The sequence below is a fragment of the Colias eurytheme genome, chromosome 11, assembly GCF_061535395.1.
Source record: "Colias eurytheme isolate Ceu_HAF_F1 chromosome 11, ilColEury1 Martin Lab GWU primary, whole genome shotgun sequence".
Classification (NCBI taxonomy): Eukaryota; Metazoa; Arthropoda; class Insecta; order Lepidoptera; family Pieridae; genus Colias; species Colias eurytheme.
In genome coordinates this window covers 3,026,491-3,046,035 of record NC_142990.1, presented here as the reverse complement: position 1 = coordinate 3,046,035, position 19,545 = coordinate 3,026,491, and the positions used below count along the sequence as shown (strand labels likewise).

The following is a 19,545-nucleotide window of genomic DNA, read 5'->3' as shown; positions in this document are numbered from 1 at the left end:
ATGATCATAAGTTGACGTCTTTATAACTTTGATGGAGACTTTACTTGAGAAAACTTTTAACTTCCGTTCCATTTGCTGCAGTTTATGAAGGGCGAAAATATCGATTTGATTAAGGCAATTTTTACCACGCATTTGGTGATTCTATAATATCTTTTGATGTTTCATATGGATAAAATTTATTTCGTACAAGAAGTTATTTTTAAGATGTTTATTAAAAAGTAGAAAGTTAAACATGTGAGAATTAATTGATAGAGATGTGGATTTTAAACATAGTTGATTTTAAATTACAAAAGTAAAAACAAAACAAATGAATCGAATATTTTAGTGAAAAACTAAAAAAATTGATAAAAAAATTTAAAAAAATGGTCACTATTTCATTTGTAGTTAAATCAAAACTTCAAACAAATCAAACCAATATATAGTTTCAATTAACATAGCTGTAAATATTGTTGCCGCACAAACTTCAACTCATAATTCTGTCGTACGCCGGAAAAACTTTACAAGTAAAACGAGCTGTTTTTCAGGCAACTTTCTGTTTTTGTTCCACGGCTAGCGGCATGTAAGATAACATGAATCATGTGCTACAGAGTGAATTTTCTGCACATTTCAAGGATTTTTTAACTTTTTAATGGAGATAAAGCTACAAGGTGTGTACAGAATATAATGCTCTGCATTTTTGATATAAAGCCTCTTTTGTTCTCGTTTTTGGTAAGTTAAATGCGATGTTATGCTAAAGCGATTTATAGGTTCGCTTTTTCTTTTAGGGTTCTTTTAATAAGATGGGTAGAGAGTTATGAATATCATGATTTGTTACCTATTAGCAACAGATTTTTTCGGTAAATTAGGTAATACTTAGGCTTTCCTAAAACATTCATTTTTCGTCTTTATTGAGGTTGTTCTTTTCGCAACCATTCAAATTAAGTGCTACTCGACAAAATATAACAATAAAATGTACAGAATCATTAACTTGAGTTCCCGCCATAAAAAAAAGTTGACAGCGTATTTTCATATTTCTATGTGTAAGGGGTTGATACGAGCATGGCTAATGTATAATTCCGCGGATTATAGTGTTATGTATAAAATGCTGGGATGTTTTACCTTTGGATACGTTATGAAAAATTATTATACACATAACTTACCTTTGTGGTAAAATATAAATACCTACAAAGTGTCTGCTTTGTACGTTAGTCTAGACATAAAAATTTACTGATGCTATGAACAGTTGTCGATCGATTTAATCTATTCCATTTACACTTTTATAATTAGTAACAGAAATGATTGTGCTCTGTCAAAAGTCTTAAAGTCTGTTGAAATGTCAAAGCTCTTACACCTTTTATCTCTGAAATAATCATCTAAAACGATCTAATAGTGGTAAGCAAACATAGACCTATATATAATAATAATAATATAATATAATAATATTAGTTTTCTTTATAAAACAAAAGTATTGTACGTTTACGACTAGTCATACAATTAGGCAGGCCAATTCATTTACATTCAGGAAATGTACGTACTTTAGAAAACTAGCGAAAAAAGGTTGACTACATCTTCCCTAACCCTTGTTAGAGTAACTAGGGAGAATTCTGGACGGAGGGTTAATTTCAGAGAGACTAATTTCTTTGAATCCTTACAAACTTTACGCATTAGGGACGGTAGGAACGGGCTATGGACAAATATTTTGATTCACTTCATGTAAAATGTTTGGCTAAAGCAAGCTTTGAATACACGTCTCTGGAGAACTGTTCCTAATTGGTGTATTTATGAAGTTATATTTATTGTAAATGGGTACCTATTGTTTAATCTGTGAAAAATAAACTGTAATTAAAAGAAACGTAAAAGAAATAAAAAAAAGTTACAGCCAAAAAACTTGCTACTTATTTAGCATTATTAACTTGTTAGTTGATATGAAAATTATAATGAGACAATTTATTAATAATGCTTTCATGTTTTATCGCTTTCATAGTTTCTATAATTTCATTAACATAAAGAAAGAAATATGAAAATAATAGAAATCAGTAGTTTAGTTAATAGCTACGTACCTATCCTCTAACTATATTATCAATTTATCAGTCCATATATTCTAAGCTTCTGTTCATTATTCTTTCCCCTTCGTATCAATTCGTCAGACGTGTTTACTTTTATAGTTAGCGTGCACTTTGATAATGGACCCCCCGTGTTGAGATTTTTAACTCGCGTTGGTTATGTTATTAATGATTTAACTATTCTATCGAGTATTGGTTTATTATGTTCATACTAAGTGTTCATATAATACTCAATCTATCTTTTAGAGCTTAGAGGTTTTTCCGGCTTCCAAATGGCAAATATTTCGTTTAGGTATAGTACCTATTTAATTGTTTATAATTATTGCGAATTGTTTATAATTATGTGTAGTTTATAGCATAGCAAAATGTTATTTTTAATAAGTTTTTAATTATTTCTGATAAACATATCATCTTGTTTGCCTAGATTATATTACAGTGACTGATAGACATGAATAACGCACGGCTGTAGTTCTATAATTATTTATTCATTACTTTAGTACATGTATATTTTGTTCTCCTTGTAATTAATTTCTCCAATGAATCTCCCATTTATTTCATGAAGTTGATAAAATCTAAAATAACTACCACTAACATATAAAACAACTGCATAAAACACATCTAACATCACGTTTTCTTTACAGAACAATAGCTGGAAATCATCCACGGTAAGTTAACCCTACGCTGTCGAAAAATAAAAAGCGTCCCGAAGTTGGTTTCTGGCTACAGCGTGGTTTTCCATTGAAATACGTGTCTGCACTGTGAGCATGAGTCACAAGGGGTGGTACGTAGTAGCCGGATTCATTTATTCTATTTATACAATATACTATGTACAAGACTGGCGCGATAGAATTTGCTTTACATTTTTATTGTGTGTAATGAATGTTTCCAATCTTTCTATGTGTTTTGGTACAAGACTTTCTTTATATAATTTTTTAAATTGTATATATTGCTGCATAATGTTTTTATAATTTTTGTAGATCTAGAATTTGTTTAATCTTTCTATTGCTGTGTATTTTTAATTAGGATGAGACAAGAAAGTGTAATCAAATTTTAATTAACTCAATTTATATGTAGATTCTTGTTGGATTCTCAGGCTTTTATTAAAGTAAATACGTGTTTTAAATTATCTTGAAGTTATATTGGTACTCTCTATCGAATTAAATATTATTGATTTAATTCAAATTCTAATAACGATAGGTTGTATAAGATTTTACCGGTCCGTTTCGATTAATAAACATTACCTCACCTACTTTTAATAAAGTTATAAATAAGTCCATAATAATTAAGCAGTTATTGTATACGTTGTTTGTAGTTATAAAGGTAGACATTGTTTGTAAGTTTTGACCACCCTAACAGGGAAAATCCCCAAATTAAAATTCCTAATCCGCCAAGATACGTCGGGGTTATAAATGATCGAAAACTTAATGGATTTGCATGCTATTAATTGAATGAGGAGTATTTTGCCTTTCGTTTTTTCATATAATTGCATGAACATGAAAAATACTGTAGAAAAATTTGCTGTAATTTTTTATTGAAAAGTGCTTTTACGCTGCAGTTAACAAAATACCCTAACGAACCTGCGATCAATAGGTATTTTCATTGTTAACGATTTTTCGATATAAATGCCCGTTTAACATACGTATTATATTGTTAAAGCATTCAGAGCTTTTATTTTCCATGGGTGGGTAAAAATAATTAGATTGTATAAGGTTATATTTTTATTAGTGGAAATTACGAGTGGAATAGTACGTTATAATAATTTTGTATGTTTTTTTATCTAATTACAGACATGTACGGACATCCTTGATAGTTTTATGTAGACAATACACCGAAATTAAATGTATGAGATATGGGATTTATATTATCTAGGTTTTAGAAAGTCGTTATTATTTTTAGTCAATACGTACGACTAATATTGAATATTTTATCTTTATTCTTACTCTCATTTCAGTAGGTAGGTAGTATTTGAGTTTATATTTATATGAATATTAAAGCAATAAGTAGATATGCAATATGGCGCCTAATTGCAAGCATTCACTATCCGACCGCGATCCGAATGATTGATCACCAGTAAGCAATATGGAAATAATTTGTCACCAGACAGATCAATTAAAATGGGCTTTTAAAACGCATTTACGTCTTTGTAACGTTAGATTTAATTAAACTGACGCTGAATGAACCATTGAAGCGATAGCAGGAATTCATTAGGGTTTTGTTTTAGATCGGGTACAAACGAAGACAGATGAACGTTCAAGAAATGTTACACACTTTTTTGGTTTCTTTTGTTTGATCTTACATGGACTACACTAAGGAGAAGCTGTGGCTACGCTTGCTTTATTGGAAATGAGGAATTAAATAGTATGAGAATCAAATAAAATCTTTATTTGTCTACTAATTGACTATTTTGTATACTAAAACTTAATGTGTAAGAATGTAGAGCACGCAGAGTTTTAAAAATAAGTCCGATTATTGATTATTCTTAGGTAATTTCTATATGATATTATGCATCTTTCGTAATTCCTTATTTCTCAATGAATTATTTCATTCCACTTGCAATTTTATCTTTTATACAACTTACAATAAACCTTAAATTTAAAACAATAAGTCATTGACTTGCCTTGTAAGCATGGTGCATTCGCGCCAGTCTATTATAAAACTGGGAACATTAAGTGTTAACAATAATAATAGTACTGCATGGTAATCGAACAAAGCCAGTCGCATACCGGTCGCGGCGGACGTGTGTCGCATCGCAAATGTGTATTGGCCTTGGGTATCATTAGGGTTGGTAAAACTGTTTAACTGGCTTTTTCAATGTGTGTAGACTTCAATATGAAAAAGGATTTCATGTAATTGTTGTTAATGTTGACAATTTTTTCTTTGGTTGTCGGTATCCTGTTTATGTGCTCTGGAAAGTCCTTGATTATTTTGAATTATATTATTTACAGTACATATTTTTAGTACAATATAATGTAAGTAGGTATTTTGTCAATTTTAGTCACTAGGTACTATTACAAATATGCTGAATGTAGTTAACTACCAAGCTAAGTAAATTTTGCTAAACATTTGAATTTGACAAAATGTATAATTTTAGTGAATACTAGCGGTCCGCCCCGGCTTCGCCCGTGGTACATATTTACGTTTTCTCTACATAAAAACCATCCTCGTACTTCAAGGAATATAATAAAAAAAGAATTATCGAATTCGGTTCAGCCGTTCTCGAGTTATGCGCTTACCAACACATTTTGCGATTCATTTTTATATATATGAATATTATTGCGATGCTTATGATGATTAAATCACTTATGTGTCATACCTATTCACCGGAACTTAAAAACCTGTGCTTAAAACTATATTTTGATAGCCCTGCGTAGTACCCACGGGAATCTCTGTTCGTTACTCCTGAGGCAGTCGATCCACGCGACAAGATGGGAATTATGATTTCCCTGATACATTGATATAGCCACACTACAGTGTAGGTACCTACTACCTAGGTACGAACAAGACAATGTAGCAAACGATTTTATGTAACAATTTCGTATCAAAAATTATAGGTGAACCGATTTCGCTAATTTATTTTTCTAATGATAGGAGTTAGTGGTAAATATAAGACAAAAATTATGCGTTGACATACACACAAACACCCAAAATATCATACGACTCTACAATAATTAATATGCATTATGCTCTACTTACATGTTTAGAAGGTAAAATAATTATAATTCGTAGAAAGTAAGTAAATAATATAAAATTAAACGCGTATTAAAGTACTATAAATGCATTATAAATTCTTATAAACTTCTTACTTCTAAGCAGAAGAACTTCGAATAAACAGACACGCGTCTCTTGCATAGTAAGCAAATATGAGACGTTCAACTTCATATTTGTTTGAAAAACTCGTCGTAAGCAGATACCGTCATATCGGGATAGGTAAATACATCCACAAATGTAAGACCAATATTTAAAGACGACTAGCTGACTAGCTGTAATTTGAGACGTTTGATTCAGTTTGCACCTATGCAATTGACGTTTCCTTAGTTTGGGCCATGTTGTAGCTGAATTTAAACACAAATTTCTCAGGATCTACGATCTCAGGTCAGTTAATTGAGTACCTAACAAAGATAAAAAATAATCGTTGAATTTAGTATTTCAATGTCTTTTCAATTGTCTAACTGTATTTAGGAAACATGTAAGTTAGTTACATTATTCCTATTCCGTAACTAAATGTTGAATAGCTGCGAATGCAAAAGGAACAACATAACCATCCATAACATAAGCATATAATAAATATTCTAAATAAACTTGTCACGTTTTCTTATAAAACGATTTAAATCGATAAACAATCTTCTGAGCTAATAACTTGGCCAGTAAATAATCTGATACGACCAGAATAAAACCTCTTCAAAGGAGTGATAGTAAAATAACTGCATAGATAATAATATCGTGAAAGCTTATAGCCACAGATTAGATAAGTCTCTGCCTTCTCATAAATAAAAAGAGCATCTTTGTGGTCTGACCGGCAGGACTAGTCGTTTTGTTGAATAAATAACTCTATGGGATGACTGGTTATGTTCTGTTCTGAGGAGTTAAGTAGACAGGTTGATGTTAATTTAAAAAATAATTTTATAGTTATTCCTGTTACGTTAATGGGAATAATATTCATGAAATTTTACGAAATTTTCATAAATAATTGTGTAAGCCGGATGGCAAGAATGTGTATAAGTATAAACACTTGGCGGGTGTGTGGTTGGTATTTCCAAAATCAGTCTAATATATTTTGAATTTAATCCCAACAAAACCAACCAATCAATATGTATTTTCCCCAAACCCAAGCAGAATGAAATAAACCGGATAAAATTCCATGTTCTTCGCTCTATAAAAATTACAAACCAATTTCCGCCTATCTATATTATATTTTATGCGTATAGTTAGATAAAGAACACATAATACTGCTTTTCCTTACCCACTGTTTCTTAGAAACAATTTCTTACTGTTAACCTGTGATAAAAACAAGACATACTTACACGCCATTATTTTATTTGTCGTTACAAGACTCCCTCTATGGCTCTCTGAGTTACTGATACCGTTCTCTCTAGTAATTACAGAACATTTTTTTATTTAACAAAAAAACCTGCCAGGAATTTCCTTGACCATAGACACACTTCTATCAATTGTTTCAAATACACCTCTATTAGTAGACATTAAGATGCATTTTAACTTAATGAGATGAAAACTATACTCTTGGACATCGTTTACATCAAACTTGTTATTAACTACACCTGTCAGTATATATATGTATAACATCTGCTAATGAATTTGATTAAAATAGAGATTCTAAAATGTGCTTATTTATTCATATTTTGAATATGAATGAATGAGCGTATAAAGGCGCAATTAATAGACAACGAAGTAAATATGAAAAATAACCACCTACGAGAATACAACAATAAAACATGAGTATTACTAACTATATAACTAAATTTGAATTTAAATATGGCAACATTGAGGTATCATTTCTAAATAAATATGATAAAGTACAAGATTCTCATAAACATAGGAAATCCGTAACTCAAATCGTATAAACATGCGTCTATAATCTATGCAATGCATATTAATTACCTATGGTTCTAGGTTTAAGTGATCAGCTTCTTATAGAAGGTAATTAAAGTTCAAGGAAGGTTCCCAGCCCCACAATTCTCATGCAACAGAGCGGCACAAGTTCCCGTCTGATATATAAATATTTATAACTCTGAATGAATCTGATATATTCAATTGAGTGTCGCCGTAGTTCTTATATGTTTGTGTAATGTATTCATTGAATAAGTGACTTTAAAGCATCATTTAACGTCTTTAATTATAACGGTAATAAAATATTTTGAAAGATACAATTTTATGGAAGTTTCATCTGCACTAAATCAAAGGAAAGAATGAAACATTTATCAGCGACATAACACACACATACACACGAACTAATACAAAAGACTATCAAAACAAAATAAAAAATATGTCACAACAAGGATGGAATAAAATTATTTTTAACGAAGCGCTTAATTATTAAAAATCATGTTACAAAGAACTTTGAAATAATAATCTTTAACTAGAAGAACACATTAATACGACCAATTTATTATTTATCCATCTGTTAAAATATATCAACCGATACAATCAAATAAATAAGCGTACGTATTTATAAATTATGAGGCTTAGAAGTTACAATAAACTAAAATTTCGGAACAAATTGCCTAATGTTCAGACAATACGACTACAAGGGTCCGGGCTAATCAACCGAAATCCTTTTATTTGTTATGTTTATTGGACACACTTTTTGTATTGGAATATTAAAATTAAGTGTTGCCCTAACGAATATAAAACATATTTCGAATTGGTTCGCCCATTGTAGAGCTAGAATATTACATTCACACATATTATTATGATAGGTATCTATTGTTATAAAGAATATAAAATTGTGATACCTTTGTGAAAGTGATTAAAAATATCAATTATTTATGCCGTATTGTATTGTTAACCGACGCTATTCGTAGCGTATCTTTTTTAACCCTTAAAATAACACGACTTTCTTCTAAAAATTACCATAGTGATAGAACGAGCCGTAGGTAGCATTTTAATGATAACAATCGCAGCAGATATCTATTTTAAATATTTTATGTTTATTTTGCACGGTAACTAAGGAGGTCAAAGGACTAATCCTTAACCTCCTTCCTCGCCCTCCGGCACAAAGCCACTCGGTCAACAATACCTCCTTAATTATAACACTGGTGTCTTTTACATAAGATACTTTTGTAACCTGAAACCAAAATGTTTTTATTTACACAATATATTATTTCTTATTGAACTAAGGCCCGATTTTTCAATCCTTGGTTAAAACTTATCCATCCAATAAAGTATTTATGTCACGGCTAAAGGTAGGTGAGAACATAAACTTAAGATTAGCCGGCTAAACTTAGGTTTATTTTCGACGAGGTGTTAATGTTAGTTTGTTCTATCTTTAGCCGGCTAAACTTAAGTGTAACCGCAGGCCCGTGGCTAAAAATGTCGGGGTGGGTAGATTTGGTTAGCGCCGGGCCGGTGGAGGGCTTGAGGGGCCCGCACAGTGCCAGAAAACACTCGCCCTGTTCCTTACATGTATTATAGTAACCAAATCTACCCACCCCGACTCAGGGCAGAAAGCTGGTGGCTAGGTTAGGTTAGGTTAGAACTCTTAAGACCCGCACGAGCCGAGCGAGCGCAGCGAGCGTGCTGCGGCAGCAGCCGGCGAAGTGCCAGAAAACACTCGCCCTGTTCCTTACATGTATTATAGTAACCAAATCTACCCACCCCGACATTTTTAGCCACGGGCCTGCGGTTACACTTAAGTTTAGCCGGCTAAAGATAGAACAAACTAACATTAACACCTCGTCGAAAATAAACCTAAGTTTAGCCGGCTAATCTTAAGTTTATGTTCTCACCTACCTTTAGCCGTAACATTTACACAATAATATTAAAATGTCACCATTAAACTGTCAAATCCGGACAATTAGAATACTAGATCTGTGATTAGAATGCATTTTTGACATGTTAGTTTAATACGTTATCCGAAGAATAAGTTTTAACCAACTGCAACGCAACCATTGAAAAATCAGCCCTAAATGTAACTTTACTGTCAATAAAGGCTTTATAAAATGTGTTATGTTCCTGAAATCGACTTTTAGATGAGATATATTTATAGCACAAGATACACCAATATAAACTTCATAAATAATATAATATTATTCTTTGTATATCACAAAGAAAACTAATTTTATGTTGTATGTTCTCACAATATTTGTTCAACATTGCGATAATAATAAGCTTTTACGAAAGTTGTTTCCAAAGTAGGTAAACATAACAGATTTATTTTTAGCAATCTACACAAATAAGAAAACGAGGAGCCGGGGAATTGTAAATTTCATGAAAGTAAAATTGTATGTTACGTCACGGGAATATAAAATGAAATTCGGGAACAACATTCCTTGCACTCTCTGTCTGCAGCCGAACGTAGCCCGAATACAAATGGTCCAAATAAATACCAATGTCGCACTCAATTCTGCATTTCATGAGATGTTACTGAGACACTAACTATACCGGCGAAATGAATTATTTATCAAATTACGAGCGAACTAACGATTTGCAAATGACTTAAGATAAAGCGTTTAAAACGGTTTCATAATTTCGAAGCAATGAATAATCATGGATTATTTAAATCGTGTAAATAAAGTGTCTACTTCTCCATTCATATTATTCAGAATTTTGAGTAGTTATCCCAGTACTGAGATGTTGTTTAAATAGAATAAAGATGTTTTAATAGGTATCAAAGCTCTGCTTGGTGTAAATGCCTTTTTCAATTGTTTTTATGTTCATATATATGTAAGTGAACATATTTCTTCTTAATTTCACTACAAATAATTGCTTGCTTATGTTTCTTTTATAACATAAAGAATAAGCTGAACTGTAAATGTTGCGATGAATCCGTTTTAAACTGTAAGACCGTATTTCTTAATCAGTATTAATGTTATAGAATTTTGAGAGTACTCAAGAGTATTTCAGTGTAATTTAAGTATAAGAAATGCTTTGAACTCCAGAGACTAAATCTAGATTAAGTAATATTACGAAACTAGTAACTAGGCTAGCATAAGATCTCAAGATAGAGTTCGGACGAACTACATTTAACTTTTATATTGTACAGTTGTTTATTGTAAATAACTTTAAAATACAAATCTGAAAATACTTTTAATACGATCAGAAATAAGATGGTTTGAATACTCAAATATTTGTATAGAATAGTGATAATAGGTTACTGTTCGTTTTGGATACATATACGCATGTATTAGAGTTTAGATAACTAAATACATCAGCACATCATAAACAGATGTCAATAAATAGACCAAATCTTTCATTCAATATACATTCTATAACTTGAAACAAACATAATTAATTACCAACCTCAATGCTTCATATTTTATTCAATGTTTTCAACGATTATACGTTGAAGCCCGAGCTTGAAAAGCGTACTCAACAAATACAAGTAATGCGTATGTTACTTCAAAACTCTTGACACAGATTGTGGTAGCTTCCACCCTAATTACTCTGAAATGCATACTCTAACTAAGATGTTACTCGTATACATTGGCAAATTCGTAGTACTTATGTTATTTCCTGGTAAACGAATAGGGTTATATGCTTTTGTATAATGAATAAAATACAAATGTAAGACTGTTACTGTTGTTAATAATACTGTTTAAATTTACTACTACTACTACCACTACCAACTACTACCAACTAATTGCACATTTATTAAAAAAAAAGTGTATAATCTAATTTAAATATACAACGAGCTTTTTTATCAAATGCTATTTTACAGTCTCAGTTTGATCACTCCTTATTACCTTTTCCAGATAAAAAACAACCAAAATAATGCACTAGGCATAGTCATACATTATGTTCGTACATTTATCTATTTTTTAAGTAACTAGCAGTTATATAATTAACATTATTATATTATGTACTTTGAGCAATATTTATTTCTAAGTCTCTACAATTTTATAGTTTAAATCAGAACATCAGACTACTTATCTTAGGCATAATGTTTAATAGAAATCTTTTAAGTACTTGAAACCCTCGTCACCTGCCTTCCTGTCAAACAATAATGGGATATTTTACGACCCGCTGGATAAACATCTGGCCAAACTTTTTTCAATTAAAGTCCTCAATCAAAAACTCGATACGACTTACTCTTAAGCCCCGACCCGCAAAAGTACATATATCTGTGAAATATAGCTTCTATAATTCATACAATTGGGATCAAATATTTTATGCTACCAAAATATTGACTAATAAATGTTTACCTACCAAAAATAATTCATTAGCTTAAAGCATCCATATTTCTACGAAACTAAACACATATCTTCAACAGTCATAACTTGAATATGTTTCAACTGAAAATACACAATATAATATGGTATCTTCAAAATGCTTTGTGTGGATGTCCCGCTCTCGTTGCTGTATTTTATATTAAAAATAAGTTTTTGTCATTCATCAATGATGTTGTTTTCCACTTGTGAAAGTATTTTCAAAACCGATTTATAAACGTTTTGAATATAACTCACTCATCCATTATAATCTTCTTTATATATAAAAATGAATCGCAAAATGTGTTGGTAAGCGCATAACTCGAGAACGGCTGAACCGATTTCGATAATTTTTTATTTATTATATTCCTTGAAGTACGAGGATGGTTCTTACGTAGAGAAAACGTGAATATGTACCACGGGCGAAGCCGGGGCGGACCGCTAGTACTACAATAAATCAAATCTTTGTTGCTTTGAAATACGTATAATATAATATTTAAATGTAATTGTAACAACATATAATTTAATCCAAGCCACATACGTACACGAGACACTACTGCCACAGGCTGCTAGAAGTTTGATGCAACAAGGTCTAATTGTTCATAAAGTTATCTTCCATGAGCTTCGAGAGTTAGGGTGCTTTTCCACGGGTGTGGATGCGTTTGATATCCACCAATGAATCATATTCATATAAATGAGCAGCATAATGCATATATACTATATAGCTTAACCATAGTATAAAGAGAGCTTAACACTGGTGAAAAAGGATTCAACTAAAATACGTTTTTTTATGTAGATAAGGTTATGGACAATAGTCACGAGTGTTGTAGCTATATGCAGCGTGAAGCCTACATAGCTCGATCTGTACATCTTTCTCACGCAGCTATACATTGCGTCGGTGCATCTTCATAGCACATTTTACTCGCACCGCTACATAGTTTAGTATCAGTAGAAACGGTCACATAGAGTCACGGCATAGCTATTACATTTTCACAGCATAGCTGCATAGTATATATCTCTAGTGGAAAAGCACCCTCACTCCATAAGCTTCGAGAGTTAATGTTGGAACTTACATTTCTTGGCAAGCCGCTTATGTAGCTCCCCGCGAAATTTGCAACTTGAAAATTTAATGAACAACCTCTTACTGTCTGTAGAAACAAATTATTTTTCTCATTTACTCGGTACACTTGTAACGTTTCTGGAAATTAATTATCGTAATTGAGTATATTTATTGGAATTATTTATAGATTTAGACAGTTTTACGTTTCAGTCTAGACTTTAAACAGACTAAAATTTAATTCAATTAACACGCACGCAAGTTAATGTATGATTAGTTTCAAATGTTTTTCTCTAAATACTAAAAAGCTGTTTCTTTTATTTATACACATATTTTTATAAATCTACTTTGTGATTGTTCTTTTAATTTTAATCTTTAAGCTACGCCTTTAATCACTATAATTTTAATCAAATGCCTGGAAATAACGTGTCCAAAAGCATTATTTCTCACCTGAAACTACCCCATTAAACTGAGTCACGTAATCACCTTATTACCATAATATTACAGGTAATGCTAACAGATTAATTATAAAAACCCGTATTCGTAAAAGTTCAGTGGTTTCCACGAAAGAGGTCCATTGTGATGCCGGTTCAAGGTCGAGATCGTTGGTCGATGCCAAGGTCACATTTGGGACTCAACACCCGACTATTGTTAAGTTTCTCAAATCGTAATAGTATATTATGTAAAAATATATTTTATTCTTTATGATTGCAATATTGTCTATTTTAACACGTGTTACTTATAAAAATAAAGACTTATGTGTATGATCCTTTCTTTGGCTAAAACTATGTTGATAAGTACTACGATAAACTTTTTCCTATTAAAAATCTGCGCTACATTTAGCGGACATTATGTCTTGAAGAAAATAGGTCAATATTGTCACTCTTGATGACTTCATGAAGATCTGATTAGAGTGCTTTCTTATGTTTGGATTTACGCGAGTATTTAACGATTAGAAATTATAGACAATTTAAAGGATTTTGTTCCCACGAGACTACGTTATATAATTTCTTACTTTCGCCTATATTTTAGCATGATATAATATTAGTTAAGTACTACCTATGTCCACATCTCCACATTGAGTTATATACCTTTCTTCTTTTATACCTACTTATTAAAAAGCTGTATCTACGATCAGAAGATAGAGCCCACTCTATTTGAGTAACAACGCTGAATAAATGACATATGCATATAAATATAATTCCATACAAAGGAAAAAGTTAATCCACCAGACAATGCTAACGAAGATAAAAATTAAAGGTAACAATTAAAGATTTCACAGCCATAAAGCGTACGAATGCGTGTAAAAAGCGTAGGTTTATAAATACACGAGGGCATTGTCCATAGCTTTGATTCCACCAAATCTTGTTTAACCTTATCGCAATGCTATTTTTATTATTTTAATGTTAACGGTTTTGCCATTATTCGTGAAGAGACGTGAAGGCGGGAAAATTATAACGTTCCTTGGCATTGTTGTCGTCGCTGATAAGTTAGTGTGTAACAGTAACTGCATCATAATATTAAAGAAACCCTTATAAAGGAACTTTTAAATAGTATTAAAATCATAATAAGAGTTATATATTAAAAAAAAATCGAAATTTCCTATACATACTTTTTAACCTAGCTGATATACTTTTGATAAATTATATGTATTCTAAATTAATCTTATTTAGATAATGAGTTTATCACAAACTAGCTACATCATTAGCTACTATTCATCGATAACTAGCTACAAAAGATATACATAAATGATAAAACATTTAAAGCTCATAAGAATAAACATTTAGTTTATAACGTAATAAAATTATCGGCGTTGAAAGCTCTTTCACGTAAAATTTAAGTTGTGACCGCCTCAACTTCTGGAATTATCCATTTATCTACAAATACATTAAAATATTGCATTTTAAGCAGTTCTAACCATATAGAGAAACGGGTGGAACGTTTTAAGTGTCCAAGTCTGTATAGAGACTGGCTAGACCGGATTTGTAACTGTTAAACGGTTTAGTGGCCAAAGCTGAATCGTAATTAAAGGCATATAAATTGGCCATCACACGGTATTTGAATAAGAAGTTTCTTTATTTCTTATTGTTTGTTTATATTGCTTGTAATGTAGTCCCTAGACGGTAATGAAAGCATGACATGCGTTTAAGCGAATTCTCATGCTGCATGAGTGACAAAAAAATCAAATCATGTATTTTTATATTATAGTTCGCGTAGTCTGAGTATAGTGCACGAAAGACTCCAAACATTTGCATGATAGCAACTGATCTAAGCAAATCAGTTATACTGCTGCTGCATATCAGTTATACTTGCAAGATAGAAAAAAGAAAGCTTCATCAATCATCTACCAGCATGTAGTTTGCATGTCATTCATTGTCATTCATGCAAGACACCACCTAATGCACACAGTAATGCATGTAATGCTGTATTACCGTCTACACGACTTTATGTATCAAATATATATCAGTTGTTCTTTTGTTTCACACAAAGTTTACGAATTAACTAATGTAATTGTTACAATATTGCATTTGAAAACGTTAAGTTCAAATTTATTTCACGGTTTGTTCCCTCTTTCTACTGGGGCTGGCATTTGGCAAAACTTTTGCAAGTTACTTTAAACTTTCTTAATCAAATCAATTTCATTCGAAATAATACTCGTTGTCAGGTATTTTATATAAATTCATTTTATTAATTGGTACCAAGAAGCTTATATCTAATACATTGGAGATTTCAGTATGAACATTAACTTGTAACAAGAAAATATGACCTTGAATGACGCCTGTATGTTTTTTTACAAGTTAATGTTCATACTGAAATCTCCAGTGTATTAGATATAAGCTTCTTGATTGGTACTTATGCCAGTATTTTACATACAATTGCGAAAAAAATTACATTCACAATAGCTCAAAGAAAACACCTATACAAAAATAAAAGCATTTAAAACAAGGAGCTTTTGTTTATTAGATACCGTAATATGTATAGAAAACGTTAGGAATTTATTATACCAAATATTCACTGAAAAGGTCGAACTCATTGAACAAATAAGGCTGATAGCGTAACTCAACGGCATACCATCACTTATCAGCTATTTGTAAGCTAAGACAAAGCTATATTTTTCAAACCATTAATACCCGTCGAAAAATAATGACAAAACTCCACCTATTTCTCAACAAACAAGTCTTGATAACGAACTCGGGAATAATTTATTAAATCCATCCATTCAAAATTAAATTGAATTTCTTACGAGGTATCCGCAACTTTGTATTACGGGGCAATTTGCTTTGTTACGAATAGCATCAAATTTTTCGTTTAGTTGGTAGATTTAAGTTCTTACATTTCAGATTTGAGTGTATAAAGTTGATAGTGTGAACTATAAAGTTGAAGAGTGATCATGATAGTATTATTAAAAGATATAAAATGATATTTTTCCTTTGTTTTGTTTTTTCGCTACATTTCGTTCCATATGTTTACTTACAACAACGCGATGATATAACTTCATGGTCATTAAATTCCCAAAAGTAATTGATATTATGCATTTAATAATGACAAGAGCTCCATTGTTAAATAGTCATAAGCTTAATCCGTTTCGTTGTAAGAAAAACTGTGTAATTCAATTAGAATTAATTTAAAACCAATTTAATCTGACCGGGCTTCAAAGGTTTCCCTTTAATTAAATGACACTTAGCTCTTTTATTTACTTCCCTGATAAAATATACTGTTACCCAGCAATACTGGGTTTAATGGCCCCGGTTTTAAGAATCATTTTTGCGTAAAATGTGGGAGATATTGAGCTTGATTCCGGTTTTTGAGTTGACCATTTCATAACTTGTGGTTTAAAATTTGGACGGACATGTTCTAATGTGATATCTTTATGACTTGATTAAAATTAATAGTGAGTTTGTATTGTTGTCTCTTCTGAGTAATTCAATTGCTTATTTCTTATCGATTGATAAAATACTAAATATATTTAGTTGAACAAATTTGTCTGCTGAGCAAAAAGCTCTTTAAGCACTTACCTCAATAGAAAATCACAGTTGCAAAATATACCGCAATTTATGTAAATTTTGTAAAGGTATTCAACCATCCTCAAATTAACCAAACGTCCATCCTCGTAATGACGTCATAAACTGAAGATCCAAGGACATTTGTCACTGACAGACTCCGTCGAAAGTGAACCGCCTCGCTCCGGCAGTCATGCGGCACTATACATACTACATACACAAATGTATGTAATTAACGGTATTAAATGATATAACAGGCGATAAATCATACTTACACTTTCGTATATTGCTTCTAGTTTTACGCGAGCGTACCGTACTGTTTTTGTGCAGCTTTCGCATTGATAACGGTGACTTTCTGAGTTGTTAGTTTATGAGAAAGTGGCGTTTTTGTGCCAAAGGTTTGTAAAGATACACGAATACAAAACATCTTATATGGTGACATGTTGCGATAGTTTTGCATTCTTCCAAATTTAGATTTAGTCCAGACAATAATCACCTTAATTGAAATTTCACTTGTAGATAACCATTGTTTCTTGCATAACTTTTGATCTTTTACATTTATTTTCTAAAGAAAAAATACAACATAGGGATCGATTTTATGCTACATTTCGCCAAATCCTTTCATTCGCTCCCCAAATAGGTACTTATTTTGCTTACAGTTTGTATTGAATCTAGTCTCACTTCGCTACTTCCTATAGATGGTCTTTTTATCTCTTTAAAAGAGCGTAAGCAAGGGTTGCCGTCTTGCCGGGAATTTATTTTAAACCGGCCTTTTATGATTCTCTTTTACAAGTTTTCTTAAGTACGTGCGTAAGATAAAAATGTCTCCCAAAGTTTAAAGTTTTAAAACGTCGTATATATTTAAATATGTTTCTTATAGGACATTCTAAGATGTGAATTTAATTCGAATAATCTTAGAGAAATATCCGTTCTAAATAATTAATGACTCGAGTAATGAAATCTTTAATTACATTCATTAATTGGATGATAATAGCTTTCTGTTATCTGTTCATGTTTATCTTTTTAGTAAAAGGCTGTATCGAAATTCATAAACCGAGTTTGTGGCTTGCTTTGAGGCTTCGAGGCACAATTTAACATTGTGGAAACCATAGCAACGGTTCCGGTCGGATACTGTTATCACTTGTTTTAAATTGATTTAATTAAAAGATCCTAACTACGATTGATTTTATAAAATAATTATTCAATTACCTACTGCTAATGTGTACTATTATAAAGCTAATACGATCCATACTAATATTATAAATGCGAAAGTAACTCTGTCTGGCTGTCTGTTACTCAATCACGCCTTAACTACTTAACAAATTTGCATGAAATTTTGTATAGAGATAAGTTGATACCCGAGAAAGGACATAGGCTACTTTTTATCCCGGGAAATAAGATAGGTTTTATCCCGGAAATCCCACGGGAACGGGAACAATACGGGTTTTTCTTTGATTGCGCGGGCGAAGCTGCGGGTGGAAAGCTAGTGTTTAATAACTACGTTAATAAGTTATAATACATCTTTGTTGTTAATTATGTATGTTGAATTATCTCGTCAAAAGCGATTTCTTTTATAAAAGTTATAAGTATGGATTAGTCTATCAGTATCCTTTACAACGAATTATAATGTAGGTAAAAGATAACAAAACTATTTAAAAATATTTATCATAGTCTATATTCGATTACATATTCACAAAAGATCTCCTCAAAAAGCTTAGATACTACATTATTTTACGCCAGTATACCATTTACCTATATTAGTTACCGCATTTACAATGTGTTACAAATAATACATTTACGCCTTTCGCTATACAAAATGAAAAATGTGTTCTTATAACGTCTCGCGCTAAGTTCTTATAGGATTATAGCAAAGTCTTGTAAGGCGCTTCAAGCTGTCTTATCCAATAAAACTTACAATAGATTTTCTGCGTCGCTGGAGCATTAAGGCATCGCCTTATCAAATCTACACTTACTAATGCCTGTTAGCTGGTATCAATTAGACGATGGGGCCATGAAACATACTCGCTATGTAGAGCTTTTGATTATTAGGTAAGGAGATTTTTTGTGTGAAATAGGCAGCTTTGAAAAGGTGAGCAAATGGGTTCATTTTAACAATTAACAATTTTTTATTATCGTATACATTTAATTAATTAACTGTTAGAAATTACGCGATATTATGATATTACATAAGTGGTATAAGTATTTTATTTGGAAGTATATTTCTTCTGAATGTCTGTGTTATAATATATGGTTGTGAACACCTGTTTCGTATAGTATTGATAATACAACTTTAGATGTAGAACTAATACTGGCAATATCATCTTCCTTCTTTTATCTCTCCAAGAGCGTTTACCACGTCATATTTATTCAAAACTTTTTACTTAATTACTATACAGCCTTCAAAGGCTCAATATCGCGAATCTAATGGCCTCCACTTAAGTCATCTACAGATAAGGATAGTGCAGGCTTATCCGGATCTCCGCGGGGCGCAACGTGTTGAAAATATCCGGTTTGAGAGTGTGTGTGTAACTCCCGGGTATTGTTTACGTTTCATTAGGCTCGTA

General features: G+C 31.6%; 1 protein-coding gene across 1 annotated transcript in view; it reads left to right on the top strand.

The window, feature by feature from the left end:
• Positions 1 to 19,545, top strand: part of stan (Protocadherin-like wing polarity protein stan) — a 128,468-nt gene that overhangs the window by 34,615 nt on the left and 74,308 nt on the right. The window contains exon 2 of the mRNA XM_090107265.1: positions 2,684 to 2,707. The gene's annotated coding sequence lies outside the window, so the exon portion shown is untranslated. The remainder of the gene's footprint in view (positions 1 to 2,683; positions 2,708 to 19,545) is intronic.